The sequence below is a fragment of the Rhinolophus sinicus genome, linkage group LG06 (genome assembly GCF_036562045.2).
Source record: "Rhinolophus sinicus isolate RSC01 linkage group LG06, ASM3656204v1, whole genome shotgun sequence".
Taxonomy (NCBI): Eukaryota; Metazoa; Chordata; class Mammalia; order Chiroptera; family Rhinolophidae; genus Rhinolophus; species Rhinolophus sinicus.
Window position 1 is genome coordinate 10,054,317 of NC_133756.1, and position 15,274 is coordinate 10,069,590.

Below are 15,274 nucleotides of genomic sequence, written 5' to 3' on the forward strand. Positions count from 1 at the left end.
TTTAACATGTTCTCTGCAGTGTCTACAACACTGCCTGTTACATAGTGAGCATCCAATACATAATTGTTGAATGACTGACTGACCGAATGGATCTTCCTCCACTTCACCAAACCTGTCCGCAAACCCCACATGCCTCATCTTGGTAAATTACAGCACCATCCCCGCTCCCCCAAGTCACCCAACCAAGGACCCAGGAGTCCTTCCTCACACCCTCTTCTCCGCACTCGCACATCCAGTAAGCTCAGCATGAAGGAGAATAGGCCTTCTGTTCATCATTCAGAAAACATGGCCCCAGAGCAGGTGCAGGTGTGCAATGGTGTGCAAACGCAGCTTTAGTGTCTGCCTTTATGGAGCTCTGTCTTGTCTACAATGCTGAAATCCATGTCCTTTCCCTGCCTTTGTCAGGTTTCCCCATCCCTCACCTGGATGTGCCTGCCTGCTGGGCTCCTGCTCTGGGCTGTCTCCCTCTACTCTGTCAGCTTCCCTGCCTCCCCACGTCTGACCATGCTGGTCCTCCTTCTTCAGAGTTCCTTTGTCCCCTCCTAACCCCTTAACTGGACAATCAAGATACCCCACCATCTGGCCCACCTCCTTCTCCTGCCTTATTTGCTTCCACTTGCCCAGACGCACCACTTCCTGCTCTAATCCAGCAGAATTTGTTTGTGTTTCCCTGCCTGCCTCAGGCTCTGGAACACCTCTGTTTGCTCTCGCTGATCCTGTCACCTCCTTCTGGCTGAATCCTGCCTGAGCATCTCTCCCAGCCGTCAGGTGCCCTTCCTCCTCCGTAATCCCGTAATAGTGCAGTGGGCTGTTGGCTGTCTGCCTCCTCCATTAGACTGTGAACTCCTTGAGGGCAGAACCACGATTTCATCTCTGCCTCCAGCCTCAGCACAGTGCAGGCCCCACAGAGGATTCTCAGGTGCACATCTACTGGGCTGCAGAAACTTGGAGAGGTTGTTTACCCTCTCCAAGCCTCCATTCTCTTATCTGCCATACAGATAATAACTCCTTCCAGGAGTTCTGTGAGGATTAAATGAGCTACGGGAGGTATGCAGCCTCGCACGTTAACCAGCAGGCAGTAATTGTCAACAAAATTCCTTTCTTTTTTTTTTTTCTCCCCTGCATAGTTGAATATGTCAGAACAAGATTTTACTAATCTCATCTGTGTGCTATTCTCCACTGAGGACCTGCACCAGGAATGGAGCTGCAGCAGCTGAAATGAAAGTTAGATTTAAGGAAGAACTTTCCATCGAGGTGAGGCATTAGAGTGTAGAGAGGTTCAGAGCAGCAGTGAGGAGTCACACTGCTTGGGTTTGCCTCTTACTAGCTGTGTGACGTTGGGCAAGTTGTTTAACCTCTCTGAGCCTCAGTTTCATCATTTTCCAGATGAGGGTAATAGTATCTGCCTCATGAGGTTCTTTAGAGAAATCGGGGAAATAATGCATGTGAGCCTTGTGGAACAGAGCCAGGCACATAGTAAATGCTCAATAAATGTTTACTTTGGTGAGGTGAAAAGCATGAGAGATGTGGAGTCATCCCCTCCACGCATACTCAGTGTCTGCTTTGTGGATACTTCCTCCTCCAGCTCTCCTGCCCCCACCCCTTCCTCTATTGGACAGTATCCTCTGTGGGCTGGAAACCCCAATCAGGGAGCCCTGGGGAGGGAACCCCATTCTCGGCAGCCCTGCTGAGGGTCGGATTGTTTCTGTTTCTATTATTGCCTATGACGTGTGGGCCTGCTGGATGAGTCTAGGGGTTGCCAGTTCCAGAAGGGCCCTGGTAGGGCTGGGCCGGGTAGGCCAGCCAGGGTGAGTGTCCGGAAGTGGAGGCTGTGCTCGTCCACCAGGGGCTGGTTTGGCTGGAATACAGCAGTCGGCTGAGATTGTGCAAACAGGTCATTGTGCAAACATGTCCCTGTGTGTGACCTCGATTGTGCAAACAGGTGTTTACTGGAGGCTGCTGGGCTTGGGCTCACTGCTTACAAAAAGCGCCTGAGCTGTTGACTTAGAAACCAGAATCTGGACACTCATTCTTCCTTGAACACACCCTGAACTTTCTACCTCCCGGCCTTTGCTCAGGTTGTTCTTTCTGCTTGGAGTGCCCTCCTCTGCCCCCATCTCAACTCATTGAAATTTCATCCATTCTTCAAGGCTCAGAGAAAGCACCACTAAATCTTTCTCCATAAACTTTTCCCTCATGTGCATATTCAAGGCATTTGATACACCTCTAAAGTCACTGGTCATGTTTTACCTGAGGGCCCTGTTTAGACTGAGCTCCCTGGGGACAAGGGCCTTTCCTTGGTCTCCTCTGAAAGGATAGGAAACTGAGGCTCAGAGAGAGAAAGTGACCCATCCCATGTCGCACAGCCAGCTCGCAGCAGCACTCAGATCTCTGCGCTGGCTGCCACATTCACCAGCTCTCTTTCGTACCTTACTCACCTCTGGCCCTGGATCTTTACTCCAGCCCCTGAGTTGAGGTGGGACTCCAGCTGGAACTTGAGGGATGGGTGGGATTTGTACAGAGGAGGGACGGGTGTTCTGGGCAGGGAACAGCAAGAGCAAAGGCATGGAGGCTGGGATGGGAAGCGTGTGAATGGAGGCTGTAAAAAAGGTAGGAGGAGGATGCACAGGCCTGGGGATGGTGGGGTGGGGTAGGGTCTGGCCTGTGTTCTACACTCAGAGATGACATTGGCGCTGCCCGACCTTGGGCAGCATCTTACAGCCCTACTTCTCGGATCCTCATCTCTCCATTGATATTCCACAGATACCCCAATGCAAACACGTTCTCAACTGAGCTCTTCCATGTTTTGTCCCGAAAACCTGCTTTTCTGTCCTGGTGAACGGCATCCAGAAACCTGGACTTGGCCCAGACCCCTCGCTGCCCTCTCTGTCCCGCATCCACCTCTCACCCCTCCCTGTGGGTTCTGCCTTTCCTCTCCCACCGCACTGCCACTGCAGGAGTCAGACCCCCATCCGTGCTCTTTAGGACAACGACAGCATTCTCCTCCTGGTCTCCCTGACTTTGTTCCTTGGATACCGGTTTTGCTGTCCTCAGCTGGAGGGCTTCTTCCAAAAGAAAAGTCCTACCACGTCACTGTCCAACTGAAAACCCTCCACTGGCTCCTCTCTACCCATTGGATAAAGTTCTAAGTCTTTCTCATGCCTGGAAGGCCCTTCAAAACCGGCTCCTAATCCTCCTTGATGCTGGAGCCTGACCTCTTCCTACTCCTTTCCCAACCTTCTTTTCCCCTGCACAGGCCTGACAGCCCAGCCATTCCATTTACTATTACTATCTGATCATGTGCTCTTTTTCCATGGCCCCAGCCCTTCCCACACTGTTCTCTCTGCTTGGAATGCCCTTCTCCTTATTTCTGTGTCTGAAGAAATCTCTTTCATCCTTTAAAACCCAGCTGAATGTCACCTCCTCTGTGAAGCCTCCTTGGATTTCCTAGGGTGGGTCAGGTGCCGCCTGTCTGGGCCCCCAGGTTCTCTGTGAGGGCAGAGACTGGATCTGTGCTCCCAGTCCCCAGCATGGGGCCTGGCATGGAGGAGGTATCTATGAATGGGTCCTGAACAATTTGAATGTTGGATTTGGGTCTTCAGGCCTGAGGGGTCTCTAGTGGCTATCAGGTTACCAGCCAAGAGGGCTGGAGGAGTGTCTGCCAACCATTGGCAGTCAGCACTGCGTTCTCCTCCTTCCCTAGTGCTCAGACTGGCAGGATTTTCTGCCTTTGATTGGTGCCCCCAAATGAGAGAGGAATCAATTAGGATGTAATCGATGCTGAATGCTTGAGGGGGGAAAAGCACGCCCCAAGCGGCCAAGAGGCTGGGATGGCTGCCCAGATGCTCTCTTGGGGCCTACCTCTAAGGAAGGAAGCAGAGTTCTAGCTTTGGGTGGGCAAAAGGGAAGACCTCTCCCTACCCCCCCGCTTGTGGTTGGCTAGCCAGGAGGACTTATCTCTGCTCTCCGGGCCTGACCTCCATGGTGTGGTTGGGGTGGGGGAATGGTCCTGGCAGTGGTGGTGGTGGTGGTGGGATCAGAGTCTGAGGTGAGATAAAGCTCAGATGCTTATCTTGGCTTGGAGGAAGCCTCTCCCCCTGTAACCCTGTGGCTGGCAGATGGGGTGGGGGCAGCTGATAAAACAGGTCCCCAGGCCAGGCCAGCTTCTGCCTTGATCATGGTCTTCCTTCAGTGAGGGAGCTAGATCCAGTCAGCTGGTTCATGTCCCCGCAGCACTGGGATGGCAGGTGGAAGGGAGAAGACAGGGCAGTTTTCTTAAAAATCTTGCCAGCAAGAGTGGCCAAGAGAAGTCAGATGACCTGTTTAAGGCAAGAGAGAGGTGAAGGCAGGTCCATAACGTCGGTGCTGACTGGGGCCTGCATTCTTCCCTGCTTCCTGGGGTGCCCGGCTTGGATCCTGAGAGGGAAAAGGGGGCCCCAGAGGTAGCTGGTGCTCCCTTGGTCCCATGTCCTCTGCCCCTCCAGTCTAGAGCCAGGGGACTTCCGCACACAGATAAGCCTTCAGGTGAGGGGCTCCAGGAAACAGAGGGATAGTGGCTTTTGCACCCTCCTTGTGTTTATAGCTGTTTTCATGAGTGGTCTAGACTTCTGGGACAAGGCCTGATATATTATCGCTGTCACCTCTCTGACCTCCCAGGCTGTCCTATGTTTTGTGGAATGTCCAGTTTATTAAAATCGTTTATGTATTCACCCACCCCATCGCCTACTTTCTCACTCTTCTTTCCATTCCTCGTCTCACTCCACCCTCCATCCACCCATCCATCTGTCCACTCACTCATCTCTCCATCTACCCATCTATCTATCCATCACACCCACTCATTCATTCATCCATCTGCCACCCACACACTCACCCATCCACCCACCCACGCATCAATCAGCCGGTATTTCTGAGCACCTTCTACCCACCAGGCCCTGCGCTTGGGTCTGAGGATAGTGTGTGAATAGAAAGCCAGGTTGTCACGGTCTTTGACAAGCAAACTTCATACCCTCAAGCTCTTCACAGCACCTGATTGCCTCCCATCCCTAAGGAAACCAACCACCTTCCCGCAGCCCTTATGATTGGAGGCAGCTCCTCCCAAGTTCCTTTTGATGCCAGAGGTGTATCCAGACATGGCTCCTGGATCCTCATTTGAATTGCCAGTGAAGCTGTCACCCTCTATTTCCCTGTCACTTTCTTCAACTGGCGTCCAATCCCTTGGCCTCCTTCTCTTGACTTGGGTGCCTGTCTCATGGACTTCCTCCCCACTACCACCCTGCTACCATCCAGAAGGACTCATCAGCTCCATGGATAAGTCACCCACTTCCTGGTTGTCCAGTTCCTTGACCAGTTATCTCCAGGGGCTTCTCCACTTCAGCCACCAATACCATCGTCACAACATACGAGTGGACCTCGCCATCCCCTCCCATTTCCTGAGCAATCTTCACCATCATCTCCCCCCCACTTTTGTAGTAATGGCAACTATCATAACTTCCTCTACCGAGTGCTTTCTGGGTGCTATGCACAGCTTTAAGCACTTTGTATTCATTAATTTATTTCATCTTTATGGGTGCTGTATGGGGTAGGATCTGTTAGAACCATCACCCTATATCGAAGGTGGGAAAACCGAGAGAGCTGGCAAGTGGCAGAGCCAGGATCACGTTCTGAACCCCGGCAGCTTGACTCCAGATTCTGAATGCATAACCGCTTGGTACGTCCGTACCATGTGGTGTCTCGGCTTTTCCTGCTTCATGCCTCTGTAAGCACATTTCACCACGATCCAGTTCTTCCATTCCTTCCACATAATTTCCTTTTTGGTACTATCCTATCTTTTCCCTGCCACTTACAGCCAAATTACTATAAAGAGTTGTCAGCATTTACTATTTCCACTGCCTGATTTAATATGGCTTCCACCCCGTCACTCCATACGAACATCTCTTTCCAGATTACCCACAAGCCTCTGGCCAGATTCTTCTTAATCGTCTCCTTACTCAGCGGCGTGCTGGATTTGCCAACATCAACCTCCTATTCCTTTTGACTTAATGGATTTTAAGAAGCAAACTTTTATTGAAGAATAACATATATGTCATTGTGATATTGTAATTCTTAACCTTATTGTAAGTATACGTAACTGTATATGTATGTGTTTTTAAGGTCTTAATTTTGAGATCATTTCTGGTTTGTAGAAAAGTTGGAAGAATAGTTCAGAAAACTTCTGTCTACCCTGCACCCAAATCCTTAACATTTTACCGAATTTGTTTTCTATCGATCGTTGTGTATGTATATATGTATGTATGTATGTATGTATCCTATCTATCTATCTATCTATCTATCTATCTATCTATCTATCTATCTATCTATCCATCCATCCATCCATCCATCCATCCATCCATCCATCCATCCATCCATCTATCTATCTATCTATCATCGATTGTGGACTGAATTGTGTCCCCCACAAATTCATATCACAACTCCCAGCAGAATGTGATTGTATTTAGAGATAAGGTCTTTAAAGAGGTGATTAAGTTAATAAGTAGCCATTAATCTAGGGCCCTAATCCAATATGACTGGTGTCCTTATGAAAAATGGATGCACACATACCGTGAAAAGACCATATGAGGACACAGGGAGAAGGTGGTCATCTGCAAGCCAAGGAGAGAGGCCTCAGGAAAAAACCCTGCCAACACCTTGATCTTAGACTTTGAGCCTCCAGAACTGTGAGAAAATAAATTTCTGTTGTTTAAGTCACCCAATCTGTGGTAATTTGTTATGACAGCCCTAGCAAACTAACACATGCCCTCATGTATGTACAGATACATGCATTATATAAAATTTTTTTCTGAACCATCCGAGAGTAAGTTGCACAGATGAGTCTCCATTATCTCTAAGTAGTTCCATTGTGCATTGTCTAAAAACAAGGCCCTTTGCTTGCATGACCATAGTACAATGATAAAAATCAGGAAGTTAACATTGTTAAAATAATATCTAATCTACAGATCTTGTTTAGATTTCATCAATTGTCCCTAGATATGTAATTTAAAATGTATGATGTACTATTTGATAGGTAAGAATGCTTGAAATGATGAAGCATGATAATAAAATGATCATCTGTCAACCAGTCTCCCAACTCAAGGTCTGGAACAAATCACGGTCTGTAGGCCAAATCCAGCCCCCTCCCTGTTTGGTAAATAAGGATTTATTGGAACAGAGTCGAATCTATTCATTTACACATTGTCTGTGGCTGCTTGTGAGGTACAACAACAGAGTGGAGTAGTTGTGACAGAGACCTTGCATTCTGCAAAGACCAAAAGTTTACCCCTTGGCTGTTTATAAGGAAGTTTGCGAAGCTGTGGTCTAGAGCAGAACTGTCCAATAGAACTTTCTGTGATGGTGGAAATGGCCTATAAATCTGTGCTGTCTGATAGAGTAGCCACTGGCCACATGTGGCTATTTAGCACTTGTAATTTGGCTAGTGTGTTTGAGGGACTGAATTTTAAATCCGATTTGATTTTAATTAATTTAAACATAAATAAAATAGTCACACGTGGCTAATGGTTACCATATTGGAACACACAGATCTAGAACACCACCTGTATCTTTTCATCCACGTGTAAACCCTACCTCCCTGTCTCCTCAGTCCTCAGAGGTAACAACTATTTGAGTTTTATATTTATTATTCCCTTTCTATTTGAAAATATAGTTATCACATAAATATGTTTCTGTAAGCAATATATTGCTCGGTATGCTTGTCGGTTTTTTCTTTTTTTTTGGTTTTAATAAAATGCTATCATATTGAATGCAGTCTTCTACAACTTGATTTTCTTTCTTTCAACATTATATTTTGACTATGTTGCTATGGATGATTGAAGCTGATTCATTTTTATTTTTGTATCATTCATTGGGTAGCTATACCAAAAATTAGTTTAAAAAATATTTTTATTAAAAATATAGTTAGCATACAGTATTATATTAGTTTCAGGCATACACAGTAGTTATTCAAGATTTATATACCCAAAGAAGTGATCACCATAAGTCCAGCAACTATCTAACACCACACTATGCTATCACCATATTATTGATTATATTCCCTGTACATTACACCCCCATGACTTATTTGTTTTATACCTGGAAATTGGACCTCTTATTGCCCTTCACCTCCCCTCCCTTTAATTTTTCAGTTACAGTTGACAATATTATTTAATATTAATTTCAAGTATACAGCATATGGTTAGACATTTATATAATTTAAGAAGTGATCCCCCTGACTAGTCTAGTACCCACCTGGTATTATAAATAGTTATTACCATATCATTGACTATATTCCCTATGCTTTACTTTATACCCCCATGACTATTTTGTAACTACCAATTTGTACTTCTTTTTTTTTTTTATGTTTAAATTGTGTTTTATTAGTTAATTCCTATATTTTCTCAATTTTTTAAAAAAAATTATTGGGGTGACAATTGTTAGTAAAATTACATAGATTTCAGGTGTACAATTCTGTATTACATCATCTATAAATAGCATTGTGTGTTCACCACCCAGAGTCAGTTCTCCTTCCATCACCATATATTTGACCCATTTGTACTTCTTAATCCCTCCACCTTTTTCACCCTGCCCCTTCCATCTATCACCCCAACAAATCTAGTACCCATCTGACACCATACATCGTTATTACAATATTACTGACTATATTCCTTATGCTATACTCTATATCTCCATGACTACTGTGTAACAACCAATTTGTACTTCTTATTCCCTTCCCATTTTTCACCCATCCCCCTCAACACCCCTCCCATTTGGCAACCATCAAAATGTTCTTTGTATCTATGAGTGTGTTTCTGTTTTGTTTGTTTATTTTGTTCTTTAGATTCCACATATAAGTGAAATCACATTGCATCTGTCTTTAGCTGTCTGACTTGCTCCACTCAGCACAATACCCTCCAGGTCCATCCATGCCGTCACAGATGGCAAGGAACTATTATTCCCTTTCATGGCTGAGCAATATTCCATTGTATGAAGTGTGATAAAAAAATATGGTGAATGTTTAAATTAAAAAAAAAATTACTACAGTAAAAGACACATTGCCGTTAATCCCCCTCAAAATACTCCCCCTCATTTCAAATACATTTATCCCATCATTCTTGCCACTTTCTGAAGCAGTTCTGGAAGTCCTCTTTCCTGAGTGTCGTTAGTTGCACTGCCTTGATGTCCTGAATCCATTCAAAACGTTTACCTTTCATGGTCATTTTGACTTTGGGGAAGAGCCAGAAGTCACATGGTGCCAGATCAGGTGAATAAGGTAGATGAGGACACACCGTAATGTTTTTATTTGACAGAAATTGCCATATATCAGAAGCGATGTGTATGACACGGAGTGTTGTCATGATGGAGGATGAACCCGTTTGCCCATTTCTCAGGCCGTTTTCTGTGCACATCATTTCTTAAATGCTCGTAAAGACACAAAAGAAGAATTCCAGAACTGCTTCAAAAAGTGGCAAGAATGATGGGATAAGTGTGTTTGAAGCAAGGGGGTGTGTCTTGAGGGGGATTAATGGCAATGTGTCTTTTACTGTAATAAATTTTTTAATTTAAACATTCACTGTATTTTTTGATCACACCCTGTATATATGTACTACCTATTCTTTATCCATTCTTCCATCCACACCAGGCTGCCTCCACATCTTGGCCATTGTAAACAATGCTGCAATGAACAGATGGATGCACACGTCCCCTCAAAGTACCGTTTGGGTTTCTTCAGTTAAATACCCAGAAGTGGGATTACTGAGTCCTTCTTTAGCTCTTGTCATAGCCTTTGTTTTAAAGTCTATTTTGTCTGGTATAAGTATTGGTACCCCAGCTTTTTTTTTTCCATTTCCATTTTCATGAAATAACTTTTTCCATCCCTTTACTTTCAGTCTGTGTGTGTCTTTCAATCTGAAGTGTGTCTCTTGTAGGCAGCATATGTAAGGGTTCTGTTTTCTTATTCATTCAGCCACCCCGTTTTTGATCAAAGCATTTAATCCATTTACATTGAAGGTAATTGTTGATAGATATGTAGCTATTGCCAGTTTATTATTCATATTTTTGATTTTGTTTTCATCTTGATGTCCCTCTAACATTCTTTGTAATACTGGTTTGATGGTGAAGAACTTTAACTTTTTCTGTCTGGGAAGCTCTTTATCTGTCCTTTGATTTTAAATAATAGCCTTACTGACTAACGTTGTCTTGGTTGTAGATCCTTGCTTTTCATCACTTTTAATATTTCCTGCCAATCCCTCTGGCCTGCAAAGTTTCTGTTGAGAAATCAGCTGACAATCTTATGGGAGCTCCCTTATAAGTTACTAATTGCCTTTCTCTTGTTGCTTTTAGGATTCTCTTTGTCTTTAACCTTTGCCATTTTAATTGTAATGTGTCTTGGTGTGGGCCTGTTTGGGTTCATCTTTTCTGGGACTCTCTGTGCTTCTTGGGCTTGTGTGTCTATTTCCTTTGCCAGGTTAGAAAAGTTTTCAGTCATTATTTCTTCAAATAGATTCTCAGTCCCTTGCTTTCTCTCTTCTCCTCTTGCCCCCTATGATGCAAATGTTGTTAGGCTTGATGTTGTCCCAGAGGTCTCTTAAACCATCTTCATTTTTTTGGATGCTTTTTTCTTTTTGCTGTTCCAATTGGGTGTTTTATGCTACCTTGTCTGCGAAATTGCTGAGCAATCCTCCGCTTCATCTAGTCTGCTGGTGATTCCTTCTAGTGCATTCTTCATTTCAGTTAGTGTATTCTTCACTTCTGACTGGTTCTTTTTTATGGTTTCTATGTCCTTTTTTCTGCTTGCTATCTCTTTGTTGAAGTTTTCACTAAGTTTCTTGAGCATCCTTATAACCACTGTTTTGAACTTTGTATCTAGTAGGTTGCTTGCCTCCATTTTGTTTAGTTATTTTTCTGGAGTTTTCTCCTGTTCTTTCATTTGGGACGTATTTCTTTGTTTTCTCATTTTGGTTGCCTCTCTAGGTTTGTTTCAATGTATTAGGTAGATCTGCTATGTCTCCCAGTCTTGCCTGTGGGGCCCAGTGGTACAGTCTCACTGGTCACCTGAGCTGGTGCTCTAGGATTGTCCCTTGTGTGGGTTGTGTGTGTCCTCCTGTTATAGTTGAGCCTTGATTGCTGTTGGCATGCCAAGGGGTAGTATTGATCCTCAGGCCGACTGGTTGTGGGGTTTGGCCATGTCCATAACTTATGGGCTGCTGTACGAGGAGCTTACCCCTGGAGTGGGATTCATCCCAGTGGCCTCTGGTGCTCATTGAGACCACCTTTTTGTGTGCCTCTTGTGGGGCTAATAGAATGGTGCTCTGCTGTGGTCTGAAGGCAACCTCCAACTATTTTTTTGTTCTGGGGCCTCTTGGGAGGGGTTCCAGTGCAGGCCCAGGTCAGCCACTGCCTGTGACTGGCTGGGAATACAAAGCAATCTATGGTTGGTTGCTGCCTATGCTGGACCTGGAGGCACATGGGAGATGCCACGCTGAGATCCGAAAATGGCTGCCACCAGTACTGAGTCTTGGGTAGCTTCAAAAAAGCCAGGACACTCCAAGGCCTGCTGCTCTCTGCCGGCTCCCGTAAGGGTCAGCTGCTGATAAAGCCTCGGTCAGTATGCAAGTTAGATGAGGCAAGGTCTCAAGTGAGTCAGCAGGGTGGAGCCACGGAGCTCACCAGGCCAATCAAAATTCAGATTTGGCCTGTGGGGGCGGGTTTCACACAGGAAAGATGGCTCCCACCTGCTGGCTGCATGAGAGGAGGGCCCCACACAGGGAAAGTGGGCACTGTCCCTCCAGTCCTCACCCTGAACTTACACAACTCAGTCTCACATCATATGTCTCCAACACGCCCAGAATCTCCGTCCCTCCACCGGAGCCCAGGGTAAGTGCCTGTGTGGGCCCTTTAAAAGGATGTCTGGGTTTCCCGCAGCCTTCTGTCCCACCCAGGTGGTCAGAATCCCCACTGTTTTTCACAGCCAGATATTGTGGGGGCTCTTCTGGGCTGGGGAAGCTGGTGAGGGACTGGGGTCCCTTGCTTCTTTGTGGGAAATCTCTGTGGCTGAGATATCCCTCCCAATTTTCATCTGCCACAAGGCCACACGGAAGTTTGGGGCCAGCCCGTTTCGCATCTCCACCCCTCCTACCAGTCTCAACGTGGCTTCTTTATATCCTTAGTGATAAAACTTCTGTTCAGCTAGACTTCGGATGATTCTCCAGGTTGATTGTTCTATAATAAAATTTACTTGTAATTTTGATGTGTTCATGGGATGAGACAAGCACAGCATTTATGTACTCTACTGTCTTGGATCTCCTTCCCCAAATTAGTTTTACCTATTTCTTATTAATGAATGCTGAGATAATTTTTCTTTTCTTTCTTTCTTTCTTTCTTTCTTTCTTTCTTTCTTTCTTTTTTTTTCTACTAGGGACTTTCTTGTACCTCCTTCTTTTTCTCTCACCTTCTCTTCTTCTGGCTGTCATTGTATATAGTCTTTATTTCAAATGATTGTTAAAATACCATTAGGTTATTCCTCAAGACAAGAATAAAGATCACCCCCTGCAGAAACTTAGGAACTATGTCCAGAACTTTACATAACATAGGACAACACTTTAACTGAAACCTGATTGCTGACTAGAGAATGGAGTTCTGAGTGATTCAATGAAGTAAGGGAAATCAGGCAGGGAAGGGAAGGTGCCCGTCTGAATCAAACTTCAGCTGCCATCAGGGCAAGTCTTGTGATTGTCATAGATTGGAGGCTGTTTTTGGAAGGTTCAAGTACAGCCCAGGTTCCATGTGTCTATTTGGCTACACCCCTGGCTGAGGTGCCATTAGGTAAATGTCACTCAAATTCTTGGCCAGCCAAACTCCTGCAACAAAAAGTCCCAAATTGAGGATCACGTTCTTCTGGAAATAATTCCTATTGGTGGTGGAGTAGTAGATGCCCAGAAGCCAATTCCCCATGTTGTCTGGAATTTAGGGAGCTTCATTTGCTGAGACACCAGTGTTTATGCCAACCCCACTGGACGCCATTAGCAGCACATTCTTGTACATCTTTCTTGATGCATAAGTTTATGAATTTCTCTAGAAGAATTGCTGGGCAAGTAGGATGTGCAAATGTTCAAACTTACAAATGACATCATCTTGTTTCTCAAAATGCTTGCACTAATTTACATTCCCACTATCTGAGTGTAAATATTCCTGTTGATCTAGATCTTTACCAACCCTCAGTGGTGTCAGACTTCTTCATTTTTGCCAACATGGTGTAAAATTGTAGCTCATGTTGTCTTAATTTGCATTTTGCTGATTATTAATGAGGTCAATCTTTTCATATGTTGATTGGTCTTTCATGTTTCACTTCTGAGAAATGCCTGTTCATGTCATTAGCTCATGTTTTCAACTGGGCTGTCAGTGGTCTATGTTGCAAATAACTTCCCCCAGTTGGTAGTCTGTCTTCATTTTCTTTCTGAAGTTTTGATGGAGAAAAGTTCTTAACTTTAATGTAATTGAATTTATGACTATTTTCTTTTATGGTTGATGCTTTTGATCTTGTTGAAGAAAGCCTTTCCTGTTCTGAGGTCATAAAGATATTCTCTTGTATTTTCTTCTATGAGTTTAAAAGTTTTGCCTTTCATATTTAAGGCTTTAATCCATCTAACACTGATAACATTTATGATTTGGGGAAAGGATCCAATTTTATTTTTTTTTCTATGTGGATATGCAATTTCTCACTTATATCCACACAGGAAAAAAAAAGAAGAATTTTTTTTTCTTTCCCCAGTGATCTGCAATGCTGCTTCTGTCTATGTCATTTGTAAAACTTACATGGATTTGTGGTTTGTTTTGAGGCTCTCCATTTTGTTCCATTGGTCCACTTGACCACCCCTGTGTCAATGCCACACTGTATCAATTACTTTATCTTTGTAAGTCTTGATATTTTGTAGAGCAAGTCCCCTCACCTTATTTTATTTTATTTGTTTGCCAGCAGTATCTATTCTTGGGCTTTTGCTCCTCTAACATATTTTAGAATTAGCTTGTCTAGATCCACAAAAATCCTGTTGTGATTATAATTGGAGTTGTATTGAATTATAGAAGGAATTAACATCTTCAAATACTGAGTTTCCTTATTCATGAAGGTGGATACCTTCACTGTATCCTAAATCTGCATGTACCTAATAAAATAACCTCAAAAATTAGAAAGCAAAAATTGATAGAACTTTGGGGGAAAATAGAAAAACAACACTCATGGAAGTAGATTTGAATACTCACATTTTCATTATTGGTAGGTCAAGTAAACAGCTGATTACCTTATGTTCTTATTGCAGTTTTAATTAATATATATTTAAAAAATTATGTCTCCTAAATGCAATTGAGTTTTCCCCCTGCAGTAAAAGATATCTTTCTCCTTCCCTCTTACATATTGTTTTAAAAAAATCTAACAACTTTGTTCTATTTTTTATTCTAACACTGTATTTGTAGATTTTGGGGTTTTCTATGTAAATAAACATATAATCTGTGAATGATACACATTTCTTCCTTTCTAATCTTCCCGTATTTTATTTCGTTTTCTTATCTTATTGTACTGGCTAGGACTACCAGCTTGACTTTGGAAAGAAGCAGTGGTAGTGAGCATTCTTTACTTGTTCATTATTTTAAAGGAAACGCTAATGTTTCCTATGAAGAATAACGTTTTCTAAAGGTCTCGGGTAGGTACCTTTTACTAATTAAGAAATTTCCCATTTATTTCTAGTTTGCTGAGAGTTAAAAAAATTCATGCATAAGTGTTAAATCATATCAAATGCTTCTTTTGCATCTACTGAAAAGATAATGTGGTTTTCTAAATTAATTTTAATACTATTTATAGATTTTATAATATTAAAACATCCTTGCAATTCTAGGATAAACCCAACTTGGTCATACTATATTGTCATTTTTATGCACTTCTGAATTAAGTTTGTTATTGTGTTGTTTAGGATTTTTTTGTGTCTATGTTCTTGAGTAAAATTGGCCTATGATTTTCCTTTCTTATATTTTCTTTGTTAGATTTTGGAATCAAGTTTATACTGTCCGCACGGAATGGGCTAGGGAACGCACTATATTTTTCTATTCTCTGTAAGAGTTTGTATAAGTTGGAATGATCTGTTTCTTGACATAGAGTTGTTTATAGTGTTCACTTTCTGTCTTTCTAATCTCTTCTGGATCTGTAAATATGTTCTTTTAAAATTTTTTCAATACAAAATTTTGATGACTTCTCTCTTTT

At 43.3% G+C, this 15,274-nt stretch overlaps 1 pseudogene; it reads right to left on the reverse strand.

The window, feature by feature from the left end:
- Positions 1 to 12,822: 12,822 nt before the first annotated feature.
- On the reverse strand, positions 12,823 to 13,047 carry LOC109444888 (mitochondrial import receptor subunit TOM6 homolog; annotated as a pseudogene).
- Positions 13,048 to 15,274: the final 2,227 nt, after the last annotated feature.